The 24,865-nt window shown below is 44.4% G+C and overlaps 1 protein-coding gene across 6 annotated transcripts in view; it reads left to right on the plus strand.

Moving 5' to 3' along the window:
* Nucleotides 1–182: 182 nt before the first annotated feature.
* LOC146185978 (uncharacterized) overlaps nt 183–24,865 on the plus strand; it is a 28,473-nt gene continuing 3,790 nt past the window's right edge. The window contains exons 1-4 of one of the 6 annotated variants that reach the window (XM_084606905.1): nt 183–453; nt 1,912–1,937; nt 9,544–9,692; nt 17,678–17,710. The gene's annotated coding sequence lies outside the window, so the exon portion shown is untranslated. Of the gene's footprint in view, nt 454–1,290; nt 1,328–1,911; nt 1,938–9,543; nt 9,693–17,677; nt 17,711–24,865 lie in introns of all 6 variants that reach the window. The other 5 variants (XM_084606906.1, XM_084606909.1, XM_084606904.1 and 2 more) reach the window with 5 other exon arrangements.

Here is a 24,865-nt window from a genome sequence, read left to right on the forward strand (position 1 = left end):
TATCGTTTAAATTGTTTTTTGTCTTGTCACTCTTTAATCACATACATTTAGTAACTATTTATTTCGCGTTAGAATGATTGCAATGAGGACTGTAAGGCTGCGGTAGAATTTACAGACTAGTCATTTTTTTTTTTTTTTTTCAATTGATACCATTTTGTTGAGCTTGAGGTTAACGTTCTAGGCGAATTTTAAGAGGGAAAAGAACGCATTTTGTTTTACTTTCATTATTATTATTATGTCAGTGTTGTTTTGGGGAACATCTAAAAATAATATTCTGTTTTGTTTTGTTTTGTGACGAACGTTGGCCCGCATTTGTTGCGCCTGCGCAGTACGCGTCTTCTCCTTCTCGTTGGGCATCCTTCGCCATTCTGTGCGGACGTGTGGAATTCGTCGTCGGTACTGGTTGGTTTCCTTTGGCAAGACTGGAAGCAAGGCTGTAAACTAACACGAGAGGTAAGGTTTTGTCTGTTACGTTATACTTGTCAGTGATGGCTTTCTCGGTAACGTTGTTTCTTCGTCTGCCGGCGTCTTGCCCGGTCGTTATTGTTTCAGCCGGCCGCCATTGCTACGCAATGGATGCAACACAAGTAGACTTCTTCGCTACTGCTTGACCAGTCTTGTAGCATTATTTAGTTGTGGTGTTCAGACTACTGTTTGCATGCATCAAGTGTGTAGCTTTCTCGGTCTGTTTTCCGAATTAGCACAATCTAGCTTTTAACTGACACCCGTAGAGCTTTGCTTTTGTACAAGTTTACTTTTTCGACCCGGGCGTAGAAGAAATCGAAGTTCCGCTGATAGTACTGTGCTGTTGCTTACCCTACAGATGCTCATTGAATTCCGCCTCGGTGCTGTATGGTTTGAGCTTTTATTCGGCATAAAGTGATACACCGGAAGAAGTCGTGTGCGTTTTAGCTGTTAAGCCTAACGAGTGCTTGGCGCCTTCGCCGGTTATGCAGATTGCCAGCCTGTCCATCGTTTTTCTCAACGAGGCAGACAAGTCTGCGTACGGCTGATTTGAAGGACCGTGCTTGCCTAGTCGCGTGCGTTGATAGGTATTCGAGATCGGGCTTTACTTACGGACCTATTTGCACGAACAGGTGAATGACACCGATGGTACGAGGAACTGAAAATGGCGCAGGTAGTACCGGCGTCTCCGCAGGTGTAGGCTGCGCTTTAATGGTGTTTGAAGGCTTTGCTGAAATTTGTAGAGGCCATTCATAGGGTCAGTACTTGATTCCTACACTCGCTGTCTGGCTCGTGTGTATTGAAATCGGTGTCATACTTTTGTAGAATTCGAAAAGCTGAGTGCAGGAGGCGACCGGGCAAGGTATGTTTAAATTCCTTCTCCTTGCTGCTTCGGCGCGGTCCATAATACATTGCTCGAATACGCGTGCACGAAGGAGCTTGGTATTGCTTCTGGATGTAAAGCAGCGTGATTACGCCGACCGTCAGCCGCCACAACTAAACTACTACTAAGCGCACTGATGGGACTTGTTGGCGTTCAATAATACATTGTTCAAATACGCTGCTTACAGCGGTAGGCCAGGTGGGCAGGAGCGGAGCGTGTTACCTGAAAAACAGTTTGGTGCTTGTAGCATGGACGTTAATAGCTCAACCTCTTGTTTTAACATAAAAGAACAATTGTATTTTCCTTGTCGACAGCCTATTCGAAATCTTTCTTCGGAGAAATGCGAGAGCAGTTTTTTAATCTGGTGGTGTACTAAAATGTGAAAACATCACCTGCAAAATACTCGCCACCTGTGTTCCGAAAGCTGTGGTTCCTTTTTTCTCATTTTCTCTGAAAGACCTGTTTCAAATAAAGCATTATTTTAATTTGAAGAATTTATAAAATTTTCATTTTGTTCTTGATGGCAGCACAAGTAGTTGGACTAAATAAAACATGCTTTTCAGGGTGGCTACCCAAGGGAGGACGTAAGGTAAATATGTCCAGCATTGCTGTCATATCTAGCATGTTGCGCATTTATGTTGTGTGTTTTTTTTTTCTTTTGCTCAAGCTTCGGCTTATGTGGTCGTGGAGTGGTAACTGTTTAGCTAGCAGGACTCTATAGTTCATTTGTTACCACCATGATTTTTAGTTACCCAATGTTGCTCTGAACAGCACAGCTGCAGTACACAGAAATATTTCCTCAGAATAGCGATTCACTTGGCTGGGATTAAGTTCTGAGCAACAATACCACAGCCATACAGTTTGCTCATGCGGCTTGGAGTGAATTGTAGTTGTAATCGAAGGTCATTTATTTGAGGCATGGCTTACAGCCATCGGATCATTTCTTGTTTGTCTGTGGACATTTCAGTATCAAGGTACATTTTTCCACGTATTCTGCTGTTAATAGCTGCTTTGATGCCAGATTGATTTACAGCTTAAGAGCCAACAGGTGTCTTTGAAATAAGCGATCACTCTGCTTACATGCAGTTAAGAAAAGAGTGATATTATATATTGCTGTGTAATTAATTTAGAACAACTGTTTGGATTTTGCTGTCATTGTGGAATAGGCTATTTGCTACCACAGGGCCATATCGGCAGCTGCTGTCATCACAGATGTAAAAGACGCCGTTTCGTTTACTACTTTTTAATAGACTGCTGCTGTTAGTTCAGCACCCCTGGTAGGGCCAAACGTACGATCTTAATATGATAGCCCCATGACGCCTTAGAACAAAGCCCATCATGCATTTCAGTTGTACGTACTGCCGCCCTCACACTTAACACTAATGCTGGGGTGTGGGACATGGATGGATATTAGCACTGTTGAGTTTTGGCTGCTGTGTGTGACATGCTCAAGGAGCTGGTTGGAATTCTGGCTTCTTGGCTACCCAAGTTTTTAAAGGACTATAGACGCCTAGTTTTTGGGCTTGTGTTTTATCATTTGTAATAATGCCTCGTACATTACTATACACTGATCGCCATGTCACATTCGCGTACGACTCCTCAATAATTTATAATCGAATTTCTTTTCTCACCTGTTTTGGTTTCAACAGCCGAGCTATGGCTGTGACGTCACAGCCAAGTCTAGGTCACGTGAGGATGAACATACAGTAGTATAATCATTGCTGTGTCATTTGAATTCACTACAATAATAAAGCCAGCCTGCCTCAAGAACAGGAATCACAAGTGGAAAACGAGCAATTATATCTGTTTTTTCATGCCGCTCATTAAGGCATGATTAGCCATCTCTCGGCTGTTGAAACCGAAACTGGTGAGAAAAGAAAATTCGGTTATAAATTTAGTGATCATTGGCTAAAACTGCGGACGGATCAATATACGGGAATGACTTATGCACCATTAATGAGACTAAAAATGACACCAAAATTTGGTGTCTATAGTCCTTTAAGCTAACTTCTCTAGCGCCAAATATATCGGCAATAAAAATAATGCTCCTCTCACTGCTTGGCACGCGCCAGTGTGCAAGAAAAACGAAAAAACAGGTCGCAATAGTGCCCCACCGTGGACAGTCTCAATTGCATCACTTGACTGCACTCAAAAATTAGTGTCCACGCAGAGCTTATAAATAGCATTTGGATATTCAGAAAGACCATTTCTGCAGATTTTTTTTCATTAGTTTTATCATAAGTAAATATAAAGGTTATCTTTAGTGTCCGTGTAGGTGCACTCGCAAGCGTAATGTTAAGCGCCCAAGAGGTATAACTGTGTGCAAATATAGTACCTACTTGGGAAGGGGCGTAGTTTTGTCGTCACAATTTCTGCCTCAGTGGAGCAAGTGCCAATTTTTTTTTTATTTTTTGGCAAAAGAAACTCAAACTGAGCAAACGTTTGTTTGGGAAATGGGAAGCCCTATTTGCACTGTTTTCAACTTATAATCCGGATTTTTATACTTGCGCTCTGGAAAAATAAGCCCCATAAATGAAAGGTGTCATTTACTTTGGCTCATGTGACAATTCTGAAGCGATTACAGTCCGGACGAAAGGCTGTGATCACATTCCTTAACATGCCACTGAGAACTGCATGCCATTACTGGTTTTTGACTCTTACCAGCATGGTGGAATTTGGGTTTAAAAATCTTGCAAATCAACTCACTCATGGAGCTGTTGACAACAAAGGCGTTATCTTGTTGAGGTGAATGGCAGCATAGCATAGCCTATGGGGGTGGGAATTGGGGCCAGTTCTTGCATTTTACTTGCAATTTGGCGCCCCTGTATTTCATATTTTGGTGGCTGTAGGCGGGTTTTCATTTCTAGTCTATAATAGCTCGTATGTGTGTGTGCATGTGTGATTGGTACCTTTGGTATTACAGCGAGCTACAGTATATGAGTACAGGAGGGCTTCTATTTGGCCTTAGTGTCGCCAGAGTCCCTCAATCCTTTTCTTTTTTCTGGTCACGAAACTCCTCCGTAACGCTATGGGAGAGGATCATATACCGCCCGCGCCGCCACTGGGCACTGAAGGGCACCGTTGAGGAACTCAGCACTGTCGCGACCGATCAGAAAGCATCCACGCTGGTACGAATTTCGACGTCTCGTGTTATGCTGTGCGTTGATATCAGGTAACCCGTACGCGTGGAACCATGCCGAACACTTGCTGCGTACCAGGATGCCGTTCCAGCTACAAAAGTGTGACCGAGAAGGTCTCGTTTCGCTTCCCTGCTGATAAGGAGCTGTCGGAAAAATGGAAGCGTGCAATACTGCGGGAAGAGACATGTGGCTTCACTTTCGATTCTAAATATGCGCGTTTGTGAAAAGCACTATCACGCCGTGGACATCATTCGTGTCGAGGAATTCACTGTGAATGGCGACGCTGTATCACTGCAACGGGGGAGGTCGGTGCTCTATTTGACAAATTTCTAAACCGCGTAGGCGGTTTCGCCAGTAGCTCGGAAAAGGGGGAGACCGCGGCGGTTCCGAATTTAGTGACAGCAGAGGGAGCTCAGCTGGCTCAGCTTACATTTTACACGACGTAAACAGCGATATCTGTTTGTACACAGCTAGTGAACAGCCGTAGCACTGAGGTGCAGCCGTTGCCATCGGTGCATTCCTGGGAAAACGTCGCGCACACTCCCGAAGTGCAGAATCTTGTGCTATTATCCTTAAGCATTCGTTGCTCGAATTCATGACTATAATTGCATAACAAGCGGCCAAAAAAAGCTTCAAGCAGAGATCAAAATCAACGCCACGGGAGCCATGGCAGACCGCGCCGCGGCTGTTGTCGGGCTCAAGAGAAAACGGCGGCAGCTATTGGTCGGCGGGGACGGCGGAGCACCGCGAATATGTGCAAGCTGATGCGCGTCCGACAACTCCAGTCTCGACGACGTGGTGGCACTGTAGCCTGACATCTGCACGCCACTGACCATCACCATAGATCGACAAGGGTAAATTAAGCACAGAAATGTGCTGACGATCTGCCAACCGATATCGGGTGACGAAGATCTGTGAATGCGCGCTACGTGCTCAACACGGACTGTGGTGGTGTTTTCGCTTGTGTGCTGCAAGTTTTACGATCAGAGAGAACATCGTGTAGACAGGAAGTAAACAGTGCTGCGGCTCGTGTAGTGGGGCCAGACTGGGGCTAAGTGTGCTGCAACATTATAAATTTCATTCATAGCAGGTTCTATGCTGTGCAGTTTCACGCCTGTCGTCTGCTCCGGTGAGGCATACACGTATATCATTAGCGTTGTCCTCGTCTCTCGTGCAACTGCCTAATGTGGAGCACATCCTTGCGTCACCTAATACGACTATCACGAGACAGTTTGAGCTTTTAGGGGCAAGTAAAACTAGAAATATTACTGTCGCCTGCAGCTCCGGCAGCGGATGCATGCCCTTCAGTGCCCAACTGTGCCTCTAGCGGCCAGCGCTGACCCTATATTAAACTTTGGCGGGAGTTTCGGGACCAGAACAAAGTATTGAGGGACTCTGGTGTTGCTTTAGTACGGGGCCAACTATTCAGGTTTCTTTGGGTGTTCATGATGAAGGCTGGCTATTTCAGTTCAACTCGGGTAGCACCACAATGAAAGTTCCCAGGATTCTCATGCCAACTATACTACTTCAGTCAAAGGATCATGCAGTGCTGTACGTTAGTAGGGAGGCACTGCAGTCAGCTGTGGGTTCATACTATGGGTTTAGCTGTGGAACATATGTTCGATGGAGGGTCTCTTTCAGTGTTCCAGTTAGGGGGTTAAGTGTGCAATTCAAACGAGTACATTAGTATTGTTGAATGGGTAACCTTCGCATGAATGCAAGTGGTGCGGTATTAAAGGCGTTTTGCTGGTGCAAGCGACTTTGCAGTGCATATTAAGCGTTTAGTCATTGTTACTTGGCTTTGCTACTAGCCCATAATGGTAATTTATTGCCCAAGTTTTTGGTAGCAACGGATGCAGGGTTGACAAAATACTGCTTTGTATTTCGTCCTTTTATATGGGACAAATGAATCCCAAAAATGCCTCGTGCTTTATGCGTTTCCTGTTTTGCTTGGAAAAAGTTGAGAAATATGGAAGGAAAATGGCACAAATTAAAGGGAGTGTCATCTGCTGCTTGGTTTCAAATTTGCTTCTAAGAGTTGGCAAAGGAACTCAAAGCAGACTGCAGTGCCATGCTGTGTTTCACGATGGTCTTTAAATATTCCTTTGCAGAAGGTTTTACTCAATTTTTTGTAGTTCTTTCTCTATATTTTGGCAGCCCATGAGAATCCTGTTGGGTAATTTTCTGCTGTGGTTGAAAAGTGATGGTTAGACTTTAGTGTGATCTGTTTTGCTGTATGCTGGTAGAACAGTTTTTGGAAATGGGCATTATGTGAAGATCATTGTAAAGCTTGCATTTGGAACTTTATAATTACTAAGCTATCTTTCATTTTGGCTGGCTGATGCTGTTTGTCCAGTTTTTCTGGCACTAACTGTTGCCTTTCACTGGAATGGCAACAATTCCAGGTCAGGCATTGCCAGGTAACCAAAGCAGTACAGTTGAGCCCAGATATATCGAAGCAGGATATTTTAAATTATTGGATGTATCGAACACATCTTATCCCATCTGAAATCACGTGTAAAGTTAATGGGAAGTAGTTCATTATGATGAACTGCAAGGGGCGCCCTGCTAGTGGGCCTGCTCCTAACGACCCTTTATGATCACTTTTTTTCTGCGAAGACTGGTTGATTGTGCGCTCCTAGGCACCTGAGGGGGATGTTGTGAATGACGAGGTGAGCACGAGGCCTTTTCATCTCCTGTACAGTTCCCGCGTCACATCGCTGTCATGAAGCCGACCCTACGGACAGTTCTCGCCCAGTGTGTTTGGCTTCCATTGCTGACGAAGGCGTTGCAGACATTAGTTTTACCGAGTGATTATTCTATAATGTTCTGGGAATGCATTAGGTATGATGAGTGGTGGGTGGTTGTAAAGAGCTGATCACTCATTAGTATGCGCAAGAGGGAGGAGGGGGGCACAGCGCCTCAGTGGACATGGAGAAATGATGCACAAATGTTTTGATGTCTTGTACCGTGCTAGCCAGAAACAACGGATGGGCGCAGCCATGAACTTCACCACAGCTCCCCGCTGCGGATTAAAGGATTAAATGCTCAGTAAAGTAAGCCTACCATCATTAGTGCAGTTTGCTCTTATTTGTAGGTTAGAGATGGGCTTATCTGCTGCCACTCTTATTAACTGAACTTTCACTGTCCCAATGAAGTTCGATATATCCTGGTTCGACTGTATGTGCACTGTAGTGATCAGCTTCATGGTTGTCTATTGGAATCATTTTAACCCACTCTGTCTAGTGTAAAGGCAGGATTAAGATGGAGCATATTTAGTCATTACATTTGCCTACTTGAATGACAAGGTTAGCTGTGCTATGGCCAAGAGGTCTTGTTTGGTTAGGGCAGGTGTGGGGTTCTCAGGCTAAAGCAGGGCAGGGGATATATTGACAAGGTTAGCTGTTCAATTAAATTCACACAGGGCCTGGCAATTCCTTTAGCATAGTATTCACATGTAAATTCAGAAGGCAGGCTTCTTACGTGGATGCTCCTGTGGTGTTTTGAGTCATGCAAGTGAACCTGTGTGTGTGTGTGTGCGTGCTAGAGGCGTGGAGTGACCTGGAGGAGGTGCAGCATGAGCTTCCACGACAACACAGAGCCGCGCCAGCGGCCACCCATCTACAGGCCCAAGGACCCACCGCCTGATGTGGCCCTTGATCGCAGCCGCATCTACATCGGCAACCTGCCTCATTCAGTGACCGATGATGATGTGCGGGAACTGGTAGAGCCCTATGGGGCTGTGCGGGATGTCTTTGTGAACAGCCAGAAGGGCTTTGCCTTTGTCAAGATGGACAGTCCACAGAGTGCCGAGGCGGTGGTGACGAACCTGGACATGAACCTGAGGCGGGGCCGCCGATTGCGTGTAACACCAGCCTCTAATGCCAAGGGCAAGCTGGCCAAGGCGTTGGGTCACGGGGGTGCTGCTGTGCGGCCACGAGACGAGAAGCCAGGTGGCCGCTGTCGCCTTTTTGTGGGCAACCTGCCTGCCAGCACAGGAGAAGAAGAACTGCGGCGGCTGTTCTCAGAGCATGGGGAAGTACAAGAGACATTTCTTAATGCTGAAAAAGGCTTTGGTTTTGTCAAGATGGCCTCCTATGAAGCAGCCGAAGCTGCCAAGGCAGCGCTCGATGATGCCCCCGTGGACGGCCGCCGTATTCAGGTGCGCTTTGCCACTCAGGGTACCTGCCTTAGCGTGCGCAATCTGGGACCTTGGGTCTCCAATGAACTTCTGGAGAGTGCGTTTTCCCTGTTCGGAGAAGTAGAAAGGGCTGTGGTCATTGTGGACGACAGGGGGCGCTCTGTTGGCGAGGGGATTGTGGAGTTTGCACGTAAGCCCGCAGCCCAGGCTGCCCTGAAGCGCTGCCTCGAAGGCTGCTTCCTGCTCACCAGTGAGCCACGACCAGTGTATGCAGAGCCTCTGGAGTACCGAGACTGGGTCCTAGGCTTGCCTGAACGGACAGTGTCGCGGCGGGGCCGGGGATATGCACGGGAGCGGGAGATGGGACCACGTTTCGCGCGACCAGGCACGCAGGAGCATAGGGTGGCAGAGCGGTGGAAGCGCTTTCTTGATTTTGAAAAGGACAAGCGAGAGGAGTTGGAGAAGGTTCTCAACGAAGAGCGCAGGAAGCTGGAAGAAGAGGTGGAGCGCTTTCGCCGGGAACAGGTGCTGGAACGCCCGTTCCCGCCATGGCAAGATGGCCCTCATGACCAGTATGCCAGCTACCTGGGCTATGACACAGGCTACCTTGGCTACCCACCGCAGTATGGTGCTGGTTGGAATCATCGCAGTCCTTACTGAGTAGTGGCCTCTCGTGGGACAGTGGCAGGGACCTTGTGCATCATCGGATCAATGTTGCCTCTTCCACTCCCCTACTTTCTTTTTTGTAAATGGAATGGGGCAAGACATTGTACTGAAGTCATTACATACAGGTCAACATGTGACTGTTGCTGTGTTCATTCCTGACGCTCTCTGCGGGGATACAACTCTCCACGAGATGCACTTTCTCTTGGCCTTGCTGCGACAGCGCATTAACAGCTTGTTCTTTTTCTCAGGCAGGAGCTAAGCGTGTGCCGAGCCCAGCCAGCTGCTGCTCTGCATCTGTTTTGAGTCCGCGGCACGCAAGCTGCACTTAGCCTCAAGTGTTGCATTAGGAATCTGTGTACACCGTCCTTGCCGCGAGTGGAGAAATAGATCTTTTTCGGTAAGATATACTGCCTTGCTTGTCACTTGTGCGCTTCTGCTTGCCTAGTGGCCTCAACTGCAAATGGTTTGTTTCTGAAAAGACTCTTGTGTATAAAAAAAACGCTGAAATATCAACCAACCGATTCTGCATAATATTACCGGTTCCCATTTAAAGGATTTGACACCCTTCTTCATAATGTGACTTGTATGCAAACACTGCTTCATGGTTCTGAACTGTTGCAGTGTTAACTTGCAAATTACTTAGCCAAGTTCTTTTTCTGAAAGTCATTAGACACATTTTTCAGCTTGGCTTTGTTGCAATTTTCTAGGGCAGTGCTTGGATATCGCAAATGGATGCAACAAAAAACTTAGAGCAAATTTTTTTCTTGATTACCTTACCCTGGCAGCGGTGGAAAGTGCTGCTGCAATAGTCTATGCTTCGTTTTATATGGAACATATTTTCTGACGTTGAAATTGAATATCGACATCCTCAGCTTGAAACACTCCTGCCGTCTTCTCCGTAATACCTCTTCATCCCTCTGGGCTTATCCTTTCACGCTAAAGATCCCTCACCTCGTTCTGAACTGAAATCAAGCTGCCGTGTGGTTTCCAATGCTTCCTGCATCTTCTTAGATTCCCTCTATGGAAAAAGAAGAGTTCCAAATTTCAGAGGTTGCAGAAACCGTTACTCAGAACTTTTCTGAGTAAATACGTTTACATTTCTGGCTGTAGACATATAAGTCATGTCATAATTTTACATCTGAATTCATGAACGCGCCTTGACTTGGAACTTTTACTCCAAGGCCTTGAGGGGGGGGGGGGGGGGGGGGGTCTTCAGGAAACCAAACTTCACTCAAATTGCACCTCGAGTGGAGCAAAACCTTGATAATCTCAGGGTAACACTTGAACTACCTTGAGGGCTCCTCCACCGCCAATTTGGAGGTGCAGTTCAGCACTCCGGACGTCTGCTGCATGCGTGAATGATTTCCCCTGCGCCTCTGGCTAGGTACATCTTCAGACTTAACCCTGTGAAGGAGCATATGGTTCGCTTTGTTTCACATAACGGATATTTGCAGCCGGTGGGAGGGGATGGCTTCTGTGAGAGTCATTTACTTGCGAAGAGTCCACTTCGTTAGTTTGGGTTGATTCAGTTGCACATGTTGCAACACGCTGCATAGAACAATCTGTTTTCATAATAAATGTCCCCAGGTTTGACATCCTTTTCAAATGCTATGTAATGTCCCGTGCGCACTTGTCACCAGCTGAGACTTGCCAGATAAAAAAATTATTTCTGGTTTTTATTTGATTGTTTTATTTTTAATTTATTATTATCTTTTGCTTCATCTGTGTCGCATGCAAAATGTTTTACTTGGCTATAAAGGTTGTTCAGAAGGCTTGACACGGCAAACTGTACACGCTACTATTAGCGGTGTGTAGGTTTCTGGCAAACTTTTGTTTTATCTTGTCACCTTGTGCCATTCCTGCTACACGTGGTAGAGGGAGATTTCTCGAGAAGCCCTTGTTGAGAGAAAATACTGGGAGTTGTTTATGAATCCCAACCAGCCTTCGAGTAGAGGAGCAGCTGCTTTCTCTACTGGGCGAAGGGGGGGTAGAGCGTTATTTCGAGGCGCATTTGTGAATTTGGGCGTTAATCAGGCCAGACTGTCGCCTGTTTGTTGAACATGCATACCTTCACCAAGCAGTCGCTGTGCTGCCTTCTTGCTGTCCTTTTTGCTTATGCCAAATTATGGAGTCGCACAGTGCATTGTTTTTGTGCGAATAATTGTAGAGTTGTCTGCAATCAGCATGAGAATTGGGAAACCAAGGGGTAACTACACCTTCTATTTCTTGGTTCGCTTTGTCTTCGCACTTGCTAGCCGCAGGTTTTGCTCTAGATACCATTAGTGGACTGGCATAATTGCTTTACGTTTTGCTTTTGTGTCTGGCCATTTCATTGTGCTGGATATTATGATGCTTGTGGAGGCTGGAAGGCGTTCTCATCAGCTCAGAATTTTTAAGAACCTTAGAGTCTCCGATTAAAGGTTGTTTCTATTGTGTGAAATTGGTTGGCTGAGTAATATGTAACACCACCTTGACTGTTGAAAAAGTCTTATTTTGGTGCCTGTAATGCTTGGATGCGCTCATCACAATTAACTTCCGGCTGATGCCATTGTGGCGCTGTCATCCATATGTGGAAGTTCAAGCTTAAATGGCACTTAATAGTGAAGATACTAAGTGATTCCCCAACCTTGATGCCATGGACTTGGTTGCAGCGTATTCTACCACTTTCTGCGTTTAATTTTTAAAAAGCTTTTTTAAAGCTTTGGAGCATACAATGTTGTTTAGGGCAAGTGTATGGGCGCATCACTCTATGAAATCATGCTTTCAAGAGTATATATAGATTTGTGTAGTTGCTCAAAGAAATTTTTTCTAATGGCGGAATTTGTTTAGTGCACTACTACTAATTAGCTGACTAGCCATAGATTGTTTTTACAAATACCAACTTCAGGCTCGTGTTGATATTTAACATAATCTGAATCTCTAAGCGCATGCACCAAACAAAGTGAGCGGAGGCTGATCTTTCAAGTTGTAAGCTTACGTCGGCTTGTTTGGCTGGACATTTCCGGAGTGGTACCTGTTGCAAAATGGAACCAGTTTCTAGGTTTTGTTTGTTGGTATACGAGGACAGCGGACTTAATATAGATGCAAGAGTACTTGTGTGAGGCTTTTAAGTGTTGTGGAATAAAGGCAGGTGAATTGCCGCATGGCCGCATACCATCAATTTAAATTACCTTTTAAGGAAGGGTAGTCTGATGGTATTTTCCTCATGCCACTCTTGGCAGAATAGCACAGAATTTATGGTGGTGTCATGGAATTCCTTATGTTGCGCCGTTTCCAAGGAGAGGCGCTGTTATGACGCACTTGATCACGCGTTTGCACATCATTTTCTTCTTGCGTGCAAGTTCCCAGCAATAACCAGCGTATACAAATTGATGGTGAAGAAATAAATAAGCTTGAGGAAGATGTTCCATAGTCTCGGGTCTTTTGATGTACAGCAGTTTAGACTGCCTAGTTATGTTGTCTAAAGTGCTTCCAATTTTTAGTGGATTTGGAAGAATCTTGCTTAATATCACTTAAAGCTCTGGATGTTCTAGGTTGTAGCTTTGGGGGGGAAATCCTAAACTGGCAAGGAGTAGGTACAATAGGCTTAGGGTAATGTTGAAAAGTAATTATCAGTGTTTGGGGCTGTTTGGTGCTATTTGGTAGCCAAGTCTCGTCTCAAGGGGGCGAAGTAAGCTGTAAGGTTCCTGTTTAATTTCCAATACAGTTCAGTATAGTGGGCAACTAGTGGAGATAATGCCTACCTTTATATAGTAGGTCAATTTTCTTTCTCCAAAGCTGTATTTACTATGCTTTTTAAAACTGCTTTTCTTTTTGAACATTCATATTTGGTTCAGCATATTCCCACTATGTTATCTAGAATCTGTGCAAGAATTGGCCTTTCATCGGCCCTTTATACATCTATCTTCGCTTGAATTGAATTAAGCCTAGCATTTCTCTCCCTCTCGTTTACCCTCCTGCTCTTTTTGCTCTGACATACTGGTCAGTTGACTTACCTCGTCTTGTTTCCCTCATCATGGCTAAACTGGCACAGCCTGGGTTGCTGCCATTGAATGTTGCTTTTTTTTTTTTTTTTTTTTTGCCAACCTAGACATCACTCGAATGACTGAAAGGCCTAATGAATTGGGTCAAATTGTTTTTCACTTTAGTTAACTACATAGGTTATGTGGGCCATAAAATGTAGTAAAAAGCAACAAAAAGTTATTGCATCTCTACAAAGTGGAGTCCTTGTGTAGTGAAATTCAAGACTAGGATACGAAGATGCAAATTTCGAGCATCTTAAAGCTGCTTAGAGACAAGCTCTAGAGCTCGTGTCATGGTTTAACGCATGATACTGTCTGCAGGCACGCGAAGAGTACACAGAATGCACGCGGCACATTCAATATAGCCACCGGCATAACGCTACTTTCCCGGGAGTTGTACTGGTAGGCGGAGCTTCTGGGCTGTCCGAGAAAAATCGAACGCCGGGCTCATGTTAGAAAGCAGCGCAGGACTTCTCGGAAGTGAAAATTGAATGTGCCCGCTGCTTTTTTTTTTTTTCTTTTTTTTTTTTAAAGCGTGTCAGCTTTACTGCTCGAGGTGCAACTTCGGACTTCGGTGGAAGTTATACAAGCGTCCTTTACCTTTCACCCTTCCCTTAAGCTCAGGTGTCGCACGAAAAAGGGGAGACCGGTTAGGCATTCTTAAAGGCATTGTTGCATCTATTCTTGAAAGCAAAGCTTGACAGTCCCTTTTGTTCAGTATACAAAACAGAGCTAATATCCCCCTCACTATTTTTCTTCTTTAATGGCAGCTGTACTACTCGAAGTGCAACTTCCGATTTCGGAGGCAGCTATACAAGCATTCTTTACCTTTCACCTCAAGCCTTACCTTTCACCCTTCCGTTAAGCTCAGGTGTCGCACGAAAAAGGGAGATCGATTAGGCATTCTTAAAGGCATTGTTGCATCTATTCTTGAAAGCAAAGCTTGACGGTCCCTTTTGTTCAGTATACAAAACGGAGCTAAGATCCCCCACTATTTTTCTTTTTTAATGGCAGTTCTTTAACAAATATATCATACATAAGGAATGCAGTACTGGAAACGGTAAAAATAATTGTCAAAATTGCAACAAGTTTTTTTTCTTATTCTGTCTTCCTAAATATTTACTACAGGCATAGACTCTGGAGTCAGGTTTAGCACTCCCAATGAATCTTTATGTTGATCCTAAATTATTTGCTACAGGCATAGACTCTGGAGTCAAGTTTAGCACTCCCAATGACTCTATGTTAATGCTAAATTATTTGCTACAGGCATAGACTCTGGAAAGTTAAGCACTCCCAATGACTCTTTATGTTGATTACCCCTCCTTATCGGGTAGTTGATGCTCCTTGACAGCCCAACACTCCTGGGCTTCTGGTTTTAGTACTTCAGTGTATTGAAGTTTGCTGTTGTCAGGCTGAATTTTAACCTACTGCTTGGCGATGCATTTGTATGTGGCCTAGCAGAAGTCTGGCCTCTGCCAAACTGTTTTGTTCCAAGGTATGTTCGCTTGCTTGTGTTCAAGTGCAAACATTATTAACTTTGCCAATGCTGTTTGGCATCTTTTATGAGAATGTGGACTTAGGCCCCTTCCTCATTGCAAACCTGCTAGTCTTCTTAAATGCAGGTGCATCTTTTTATTCCATATTTTTACTCTAATGAGGGATCTTACAGTGTATAAACGTCTGCAGTACTTCAGTTGTCCTGGTAGTATTATGCTCACCAAGGCTTTTTAGGTCTGTGTCTAAGGAATTCATCATTGATTCATTTACCGTATTTACTCGAATGTAACGTGAGGGGCGACTTTGCAACAGCCCAATGTGGAAAAAATAAAACATTGAATGTAACGTGAGAGCAATGCTTGTAAAGGTACCTTTAATAGACGTGGCTTTTGCAGTCGCGTCAGAAATGCTCATTCGTCGCCGTCAGAGGTAGAGTTCACGGAAACAGTCTTTCTTTTCACTCTCACCCTACCAGACGATATTGTCCTCTGTGCCATATAGGTGGTTCTATGTCAAATCCTTACTCAAACGAGCGAGCTACTTTGTGGCGCGGCGGTCTGTACCAGGTGGCAGAAACCTACTCCGCGATCTGGGACGCATACAGTCACTTGATCCGTCCCTGTGACGTCTGCCTCCAGAATCCAATTGTGTAGAGCTTCCGCACCCTGTCCTTGAACGGTTCATTGAGGCAGACGTCCGTGGTTGTTTTAGTGTGCCAGCTTCTTCACCTCGGGATTCGGGGGTCCACGAAAGGAATTGACGCAAGGTGAAACGTGCCTCGCTGACTGCACCACACAGGTTTTGTTCAGCTGACTACATTCAAATCTCTATATAATGGAATCATGCGGGACTGCAAGAAATCGTTCATTATTTTGAAATATCGTAATGAAAAATCTGCCGTTATTAGCCAGTGGTCAAACCTAGGTATCGCCTCGACGCTGACCTCCTACAGGTGGTTGCACTGCTAAATTGCGAGTCCGCCACCTTTTTCTCGAGTTCAATATGACTGCCGTAGTTTGGCTCACGGGCTTACATTTAAAAATCGCCTCCCGTTGCAGCTGTCACCCACATATGGATGATTCGGTAATGTCCAGCCTGCTGCCGCAGAATTTGATTTTGTTGGAAGGAGCACCGTTTTGTGCATGGTGCATTGCCATTGTGCGAAATGCGATAACAGAACTAACCGCACTATTCCACTGTGAAAGATGCAAAAAGGAAGGGGTGAAGGTGACAACATGATACCGAGCAAGTGAGCATGAAGCACAATGTTTTGACTTCGGATGGAATGGGATTTGGGCGGTTTGGCTTCTCTGGTACCCATGTTGTCAACATATCGTAAAAAACCACGGAAACCGAAACAGAGCGGTTACGGATTCAATATGGCTGTAGCCCGGCACTACTTCAGGCCATCCGAATCACAATATTCGACTAACACCAGGGTAGACTGAGAACTAAAAGCCTTGAAAAAGAAAGACTTTCATTACATTCGAGTAAATATGGGTGAACTGTACGATCTTGTAGTCGGTTGAGTTCAGAACTATATTTCAGGAGGGCGTTAATGTCTAATTTGCCCTTTAATTTTTTATTTTCGTTTGCAGGGATCCATGCAGTTCCGTTATGCATGTGCTTCCTGCCCTTGAACCGAATACTATTGTTTCAGAGCCCTAATTTTCACTGCCATGAAAATGCATCAGCTGCTAAATATTTTCATGTCGTCTCATAAGCTGTGCAGAACACTTATTATACAGATATACAGAAAATTTTGGATCTGATACGGGCAATAGAGAGGGAGTCCTTTTCCAAGAAATTCGTATCCTAGTATTGTGCTACTATGCATGTACTGTTAAATTCACATATTTACTGCTGCTCATTTACAACACTCAAAGTTCTCCGGCTGGACAGTAGTCAGTCGCTTCGAAAGCTGTCACTGGCTTGTGTTAGTCTTGCTCATATTCTGTAATTACTTGTTTCTTCTTGGCATTTAAGTTAGTCTAGGAACAAGCGAATGTTGAAAATTTCTAATGTGAATATGGGAAGAAAACGCCTTTGAATGCCAAATCAAATCGTGATCAGTGAGAAGAAAAAATGTAAAATTAAAATTAGCAAACATTGTTCGTCTTGCTTATTTCAGAATTCACATTTTTTTGGAAGCAAAAACTAGAATTGCACAGAAGTATATACTCCACTGAAAAATGCATTATAAATTTTATACAGAATTCTGTAAACTGGTTTTCTGTACAGAAAGGACCTGCTTCGTGAAACCAGGTGGAACTGTCATATCACTGCTGAATGTAGTGATTTCTAATTCATGCTTCAAAGGACCAGAAAAAGTGTCCATTGAATGAACGGGCCTGAAAAAAACCGGCGTAAAACATTTTAATCGCAATAATTCTGATGAACACCTGCGCAATAGTAGTCTGCATTTGAGATGATTCCGAAGCTAGGTCTTTTTTTTTCCACTTTTGCCTTGTGCTCTGCCTTGTGTAAACTGTCAGAAAGGCCCTCTTCACAAAAGGGAAGGTCCCTATTCGCATAACACGATGGTTTGTGAAAGGGGGCTTTCTGGCACCGCAAGCCGACGCAGTGGGGCGTTGCAGTGAAGCGTGCAGTGCGGTGAAACTGCGTTGAATTTGAACATATTCGATTCGTGTTCATAATTTCGAATCTTCGTGCACCCCATTTATAAAACTTTGCCAAGCTTGCCGAGCACCAAGCCAATGTTTTTGGTTTGGTCTTGCACCTGCCCAAACAATGGAAAGTGTCCAAAACTCTCAAGTTGCTTTTGCTGCCACCTGGAAAGGCAGTTTGTGTCTTTTTTTTTTCTTTGTCATTCACCCCCTTTTTTTGCTTTGCTTCCTTTCAGTGGGAAAACTCAAAAGCTTAAGAAGACATAAGTGTTAGTATGCAAATCCTGTTCAAAATATTGTGATGGTTTTGAGTTAGTGATAGTCCTGTAGCTAATGTCCTACGGGATTAATTATGCCATCTGCGCTTTCTTTTTGACTTGGTATGCCATATAACTAAAACAAGTGACATGGGCATCTCAGAAGAAATTAAACATGGTATGGTTTTTTTTTTTTTTTTTTTCTTTCTTTCTTTCTTAGAGAAGGGTCTCAGATATTAGGTAAGCTGTAAAACTTGAGCAAGTGATCTACTCAAGCTTGAAGTTTGAAATGTTAATGGCAAGTGATTGTCAGCACTAGATAAAGCAAGGCTACTGGTCTTTATTACATTTTCTTTGGAAGAGAAATAGCCATAAGAGCCTGTATACAGGATTCTACAGCAAAGTCTCTCAGTGTTAATTTAAAAAGAGCATCTTGAAGGGCAGAAGTGGGTTTATGGGGACAGTAATAATTAAGTACTCTATCTAGCTTTTTACAAAAAGTTGCAGAAACTGGCGTTCATCATAGAGGAGTCTAGCAGCCATTCTATGGGAATGTGATTATTAAGCAGTGAGCATTATCGTGAAAGCTGCAAAGTTCCAGTCATGAACAAATTCCTGTTGACACGTTGACATGTTTTTGCTCCATTTGCCCACTCCAGCAGGCAAGCGTCGAATGCTGTGGCTGTAGTGACGAGCGTGCACCAGTCTACTGGAAGAACCGCAGTACCGGTGCCCTTTTAGCACACATTAATAGCAGCGCACACCTGTCAACTCCTTCCCGTTAGCTCGGGAGACTCCCTAATTTTTACTGCAGTTTCTGATTGTATGAACGCTGCCCTATATCTCCCGAAGAATTCTCTTGCGTGTTGAAAGCTAGTTTTTGCAAAAAGCTCTCTGCGGGACTTGAAGCCATTTAAATATCGCCGGCATTATCATCGTCTGCACTAACGCTATCGGCGTCATTGTATATGCAGCCGGTGAAAGCCAGATTGTCCGAGGCTTGTTCACTGGCATTTGAGAAGGCATTGCAGTGTCAGAATCTGCATGCTTTCTGTGAGTCTCCCGATACAGCTGGTGGGGTGCTGGCATAGACCGCAAAGTCTCTGCTGCAAGAAGATTGTTGGGACTCTGCATGAAAATTAAAACTTCTGCCGTCCCCAAAGCAGGGGACAGGAATGGTGGCCTAAGTGGGGATAGGGAAAGTTACTAGACAGATGTGCCTTGGAGTGCACAAAACTGCTCTGGTTTGTGGCACAGTATGTTACGTTGCTGCACCTGGTAAGGTTGAGACTTCCACCAGGAAAGTTTCTTGCTTTAAGGTTCCTTTTTTTGGGGTTGCTCGTGGTTGTCCTCACATTTATTGGCATGTACTGTGCTGAGAAAATTGGACATGGAGAAAAAAACTGTCTTTGAGGGAGCGGAGGCTGCTCAAAACTGGCTATGTCTACAGAGAGTGAACACATGAAGTACCACTGCATTCAGCACAGCCACACATTGATACAGAGTAGTGCAGGGGAAGATAGACGTGGAGGTGGAACTTCAATTGCTCGGCCATATCGGGTGCAGTGACCATTGAAAGAGAACAATCAGCTTGTGTATTCACCCAAACAGAGAACAGTGCTGTACATCGTCCATTACTCTTAGAAATAATTCACAGAAACTGTCCCTTTTGGAAATAATGCAGCTAATGTGCCGACCTGCGAACAAAATTTGCTCTTAATTCACGTCACACAAGGCTCAGAAAAGCGACAAAAAAGAGCTCACCGAAGGCAACCGGGACACACAATGTGCATGAAAATTTTCCCGAGTGATCGTGGCATATCAAATTTAAAGTTCCCCTGAGCACATGTACTCAGTGTTCTCAGTCACATAATAGTTTGAATTCACAATGCCAGGTTGGAACATAACCATACGCTTGTGTAAGGGCCGCACCCTCAACTTGGCAACCAGTGATTTGAAGGGGGGGGGGCAAAACAAAAAACATTCATGTGTGTATAATTCTAGCCACGCAAAAACTTATAACCGCGAATGTGTCGCACTGTGCTTGGCCTGCAACCCCGGACACATTGTCCGTCAGCGACGTAATCTCGTCTTGTGCGCTCTTGTGAGGACAAAACAGTGCACTTTTCAAATGCCTAGAAGGGGTGCAGGCATGTTGGGTGCACCCTACCGTGCAAGGAAGTGCGAGTGACGCGTCTTATTGCGGCGACACCACTACCTGTGCTCTGACAGCGGTGGAATATGCTTTGAACGAGCTCGCAGTATGTCTGACATGCATTGTAACATGCGTGTTGCAAGTTGTAACTTCGTTATTAGCTTACCACCAGACATTAACTTATTAGCTTACCATCGGACATTAACCTCCCATTATCATCCATATTTTCGATACCTTACATATTCGAAAGACTAAATGGCAGTGCTAATTTGTCATAAACATGCTGTCACCGCATAAAAAATAAGCGCTCATCCGTTAGGGCGCTGTAGCCAGAAGATTTGAACGAAAGATATGCCAGTCCTCTAAGGGCCGCACTCCATCAAAACCATAAAAAAAGTGCGGCCCTTACACAAGTATGTGCGGTACTTAGGTGGATTTTTTTCTCCCTGTAAATTCTAATGCCCTAAATTTAGTTTTGCAGGTTCCTCTTTTTTTTTTTTTTTTTCTTCTCTAATGGTGGTCAATCTGCACAGTTAGTGCCATTGCGATAAATTTGCGAATCCCTAAGACTTTCTGCTTCATAAGTGACACATTGATCGAAATGTACTATCTCGCTTCGTATGAGCTACACCGCCCAAGCGTGTGACCGAGCACACTTTCGGGTTAGACAGTGGCGCAGATGTCGTTCTTCCTCACTATTGTGAAAAGGCGGGGCTTTTTCAGCAGCCACGCGTCGCCCCATTGACTTCTTTTATCTCAGTCCCATTTAGTTGTTGGATGTTTTAATCTCTTTTTATTGCTTTCTTCTGTCTATTGAAACTGAACAGCCAATTGAAAAACAAGTATATGTGAGCATATGGCACGAAGTGCTGCATTTCCCATGAAGTGATAGCAAAAAGGTAGCTGACCAGGTATCATAGATTTCGGGAAGCACTAAGTTTGGCCACTGGGCTGCAGCTGCAGATATCATTTTCGGATTGATATTGCAGCAAGGAAAATGAGGACGAGTGTGACAGCAAGCAAGCAGTGGTGATGCACGCTCGCAGAAACAGCCACATTCTCTCCCGATAATTCGCAGACACGTTGCAATCGACACCGCTACAACCACGGAGTGCTCTCCAGCATGTGCTCGTACAGTGTAGCTCATACTGAGCGCAATAGTACTTCGGTTGCTCTAAGGAGTACTTGTGAGGAGACAAAAAATTACAAGAGACTTTACTGACTAAAGTAGTGAAAGGCGAAAGCCGGAGAAGTCTCATCTTTTCTAACGTCCCTATCATCTGCAATCCCACATTGAACGTGCGCCAAGAAACGCCACGCGACAGGAGCGATGGCGTGCCATCCAAACGCACACTTGTCAGAGAAAGTGTGACAGATACTGCGCCTTTCCTCCAGAAGTCTCATCTTGCCTAGTGTTCCTGCCATCTGCGATCCCACACTCGAACGCGCGCCAAGGAACGCCACGCGACAGCCGCCGCAAAAGCGGGACACACTTTGTCCACTACAGTATGAGCCATTAAAGGCTTTCGCCTTAATTATAATTGGTTTACAAGAAAGGAAAGGCGCGGTATCTATCACACTTTTTCCGGCAAATGTTTGGACGGTACACCGTCACTTTTGTCGCGTGGCGTTCCTTGGTGCGTGTTCAAAGGTGGCATTGCAGATGGCAGGGGCGCATCCTGCCTCTGCCAATCAGAACGCCCCAAAAGCGGGACACACTTTGTCCACGACAGCATGAGCCATTAAAGGCTTTCTCCTTAAAAAGAATATGAGGCAGAGCAATGTGAATTTCAGCTGCTGACCTACGAAAATGATTTCACGGCTGACAACCCCTTGTGCCAGTGGTAAAATGTAGCAGTCTTTAAGACCATATCACTTCCGTGCAGCCAGCAAAACTTTGTACAGTTACTGTGGCTGTATGTGGGTCTGAAATTTACATTTACCGATATAGCTCATAGAGTAGTTCGCAGTTTAGGGGAGTAAGACAACTGCTTAACGTTAAACAGTGATTTGGTTGCACTGGCAGGATTGCTGGTTTGTTACGGCTTGGTTTCTTTTTATCAGCGTGCCCTTAAGTAATGCAGCTTTCTTGCTTGTGTCTGTCTTCATATACCTTATATGAAAGGAGTATGATCATGGAAGACAGTTGGGCTAGTTGGCGTGTATTCGTTAATGACTGCGACATTGCAACTAGCGTGGAAAAACACAAAGGACAGCGACCAAAGGTACCGACGGGACAGCTCGCTAGTTTTGTTGAGGGGTCACGAAGAAGGAAGTTGGGAAGGACAGCGTGCTGTCCCGTCGGTACCTTTTTGTCGCTGTCCTTTGTGTTTTTCCACGCTAGTTGCAATGTCGCAGTCATTAGTGAAATGAAATCGCCAATAAAATTGAATTGGGAGCTTAAGGGGACCGGAGCAATTGTCCAATATATTCAAAGGCCACAATTAATGAATGGTTGCCAAAAAAAAATATCAAGTCATTCACGTGATGAAAACTTTTTACGCAAAGTTGAGCCGTGGTCGTCTCCTTCAAGAAGGAAATCTGCATGTAAACTTTTTTTTTTTTTTTCGATGCTTCACTGCATGCACCTTTGAGTGAAGGGGTGTGTGTGTGTGTGTGTGTGTGTGTGTGTGTGTGTGTCTTGAAACACTGTTCTACGTCAGCTGTGCTTGAGGGATATCGACGATCACATTGTTCGCTTATATTACTTTGATGAGGAGGCCCGCTGGGAGCGTATCCCAATTAACTGAGTTGATGTCAGTTGTGTTTGAATTAGTAAACTTCTGATGCCATTGATTGAAATAGGTAATGAGCAGGGGCCATGGCCAGGTTGTAGCTTAGGTTACCATGTAAGCAACACATTATTTTGCACGTAAAATTTAAGCATTTATCTTAAAATGCGCTATGCCAACATAGTGCATTTTATTTGTGGATTTTAAGGTGTGGCTCCCTCTGCTCTGCCCTTTATTGCCAATCATATGGCAAAAGTATATGGGCTGTTTTACCTGCGATTTGTGTAGGTGGAGAAAGCATGGCTTGACCTCTTAAGCGTTTTTTTTTTTCTTTCTTTCTTTCTTTCTTTCCCCGAATCCCTTCTGAGGATGAGTTGCAATAGAAGGCAGAGAGAAATTATTTGTCACCAATATCTCTGGTGCTACATAATTTTGCTATAGGGTAATGGGTGATTCATTATCTGTCATTGTATCAGCTTTTCTTATCCTCAGGGAACAGTGTTAGCTAAAACACTGAAGATGTGATCAGCTTTTCTTATCCTCAGGGAACAGTGTTAGCTAAAACACTTTGAAAAAGGTGTGCAGTAGTTTCCCGGCCCTGCACCATGCTCCGGCTGCAACTAGTAATCGGCGTAGCGAATTTAGCAATAAAAGAAAATAAAATAAAAGCACTCGGCAGTACCTCACTTAGCAGCATACATGCCTTAAAGTTGTCATTAATCATTAAGTAGGTGGCGCCTGAGGCTGTGTATTTTATTATAGGCACGTTGTTCTGACTGAACTGAACAAAATCTGCCTAATCTCTCAAGAATCATTTGTAGTACGCTGAAGCAAATATTGCTTGAACGCTTTCAGCTATATGTAAGCTGCCAAACGGGCTCCTTAACCATTGCTAGTATGTTGAAATAGTAAAAGAATCTTAAGCGCATACCGGTTGGTATTTCCTCAATCTCGGCAGTTCTGACAAAATAAGGCGTATTTGGATATGTCATTCATTGACTGCCTCTAGGTGATTGCAACATCCACGCTAGATTGCCGCGCATGTCGCCCTTCACTGTCCTGTTTTTAAGTGCGGCCTCTTAACAGGTGCCCGCCCTTCTCACCCTAGATTGCGCAAATGGTCAAACCAACAAAGCAGTATTTATATATATGGCACGACATGCGAAGCTGCATTATGAAGCACACAAACGAGAAACATGATCTGTGATACCCAACCAGTCGCGTGAATCCAGCCCTGTTGCATTTCTTGTGTGACTACGGCGGAATTGAATGCAGAGGAAGCTTTTTATCTTAGCCAAGCACTTTGGTTTTGTGATAATTTAGCCACCGTAGCTGCACTAATTCTAAGCAAGTGGCGCAACAGCCACTAGGCAGCGCTAGTGGTGCACTGAAAACTCCAGTGCAGAGCATGTTAGGCTACCATGAAGTTAACTTTCTTTTTTCAATAGCAAAATTATGCACTGGAGAAGTAAAGCTTTCTGGACTAATTCATGTAGTGCTCGGCACCATCATATTTGTGGTGATACTTGTTTCATTAGAGAGCATTGATTGCAGAAAAGGTTGATGACATTGCATGACGAGATCGGATGAGCTTTTGCAGAAACAATCCAATTTTTGCGACTATTTACGATCTGCATTTGTGCTGTAATGCTAACAAGGTTACCGGAATTGCTCATGTTGCCATCTGATCTGGTTGGGGGATGCATTTAAGTTCGGCAGCATATCTTCCTTATTGCGGCTCTTCGATTACAAGGCCTTTATCTATGTGGCCATCACAGAATACCTGTTTTGCAGGTATCCTCCTCTTTTAAGGTGGCAAAGGGGTTCACTTGTGTAAAATTTCAGCACTGGGCATCATATTTTGGGTTCGTAGAAGTATATAGTGATGCATAGTTCGGAGAAGTGGACTACACTGCCAATTGAGCATATGGAGTTGAGGTGGGCCATATCTTGGGCCAACCCTTATATATAGTTGACGCTGTTAAAAAGCTTTCAGGGTAAGACATGGAATGATGTGAGGTTTTCTAACACTGTGTATGCAGCCGTTTCCTAGCATGGCACCATTTGTAAATGGGATGTAGAAGTAGTAGATGCGGAATGCATCCTTTATTAAAACGCATTGGTGCAGTCACCTAGGCTGTGAATATTGATTCACACTTGCTATATATGCAGTGCAGAGGTTAGATTTTGGCAGCCGTTGAGAGAAAGATCATGGCATCTCAAGTAGGCATGAAATTGTGTAACAATGTTAAAAGCACTTCGTGTTTAATAGACTTCGCT

The sequence above is a fragment of the Amblyomma maculatum genome, chromosome 6, assembly GCF_055883805.1.
Source record: "Amblyomma maculatum isolate TAMU_Amacu chromosome 6, ASM5588380v1, whole genome shotgun sequence".
Taxonomy (NCBI): Eukaryota; Metazoa; Arthropoda; class Arachnida; order Ixodida; family Ixodidae; genus Amblyomma; species Amblyomma maculatum.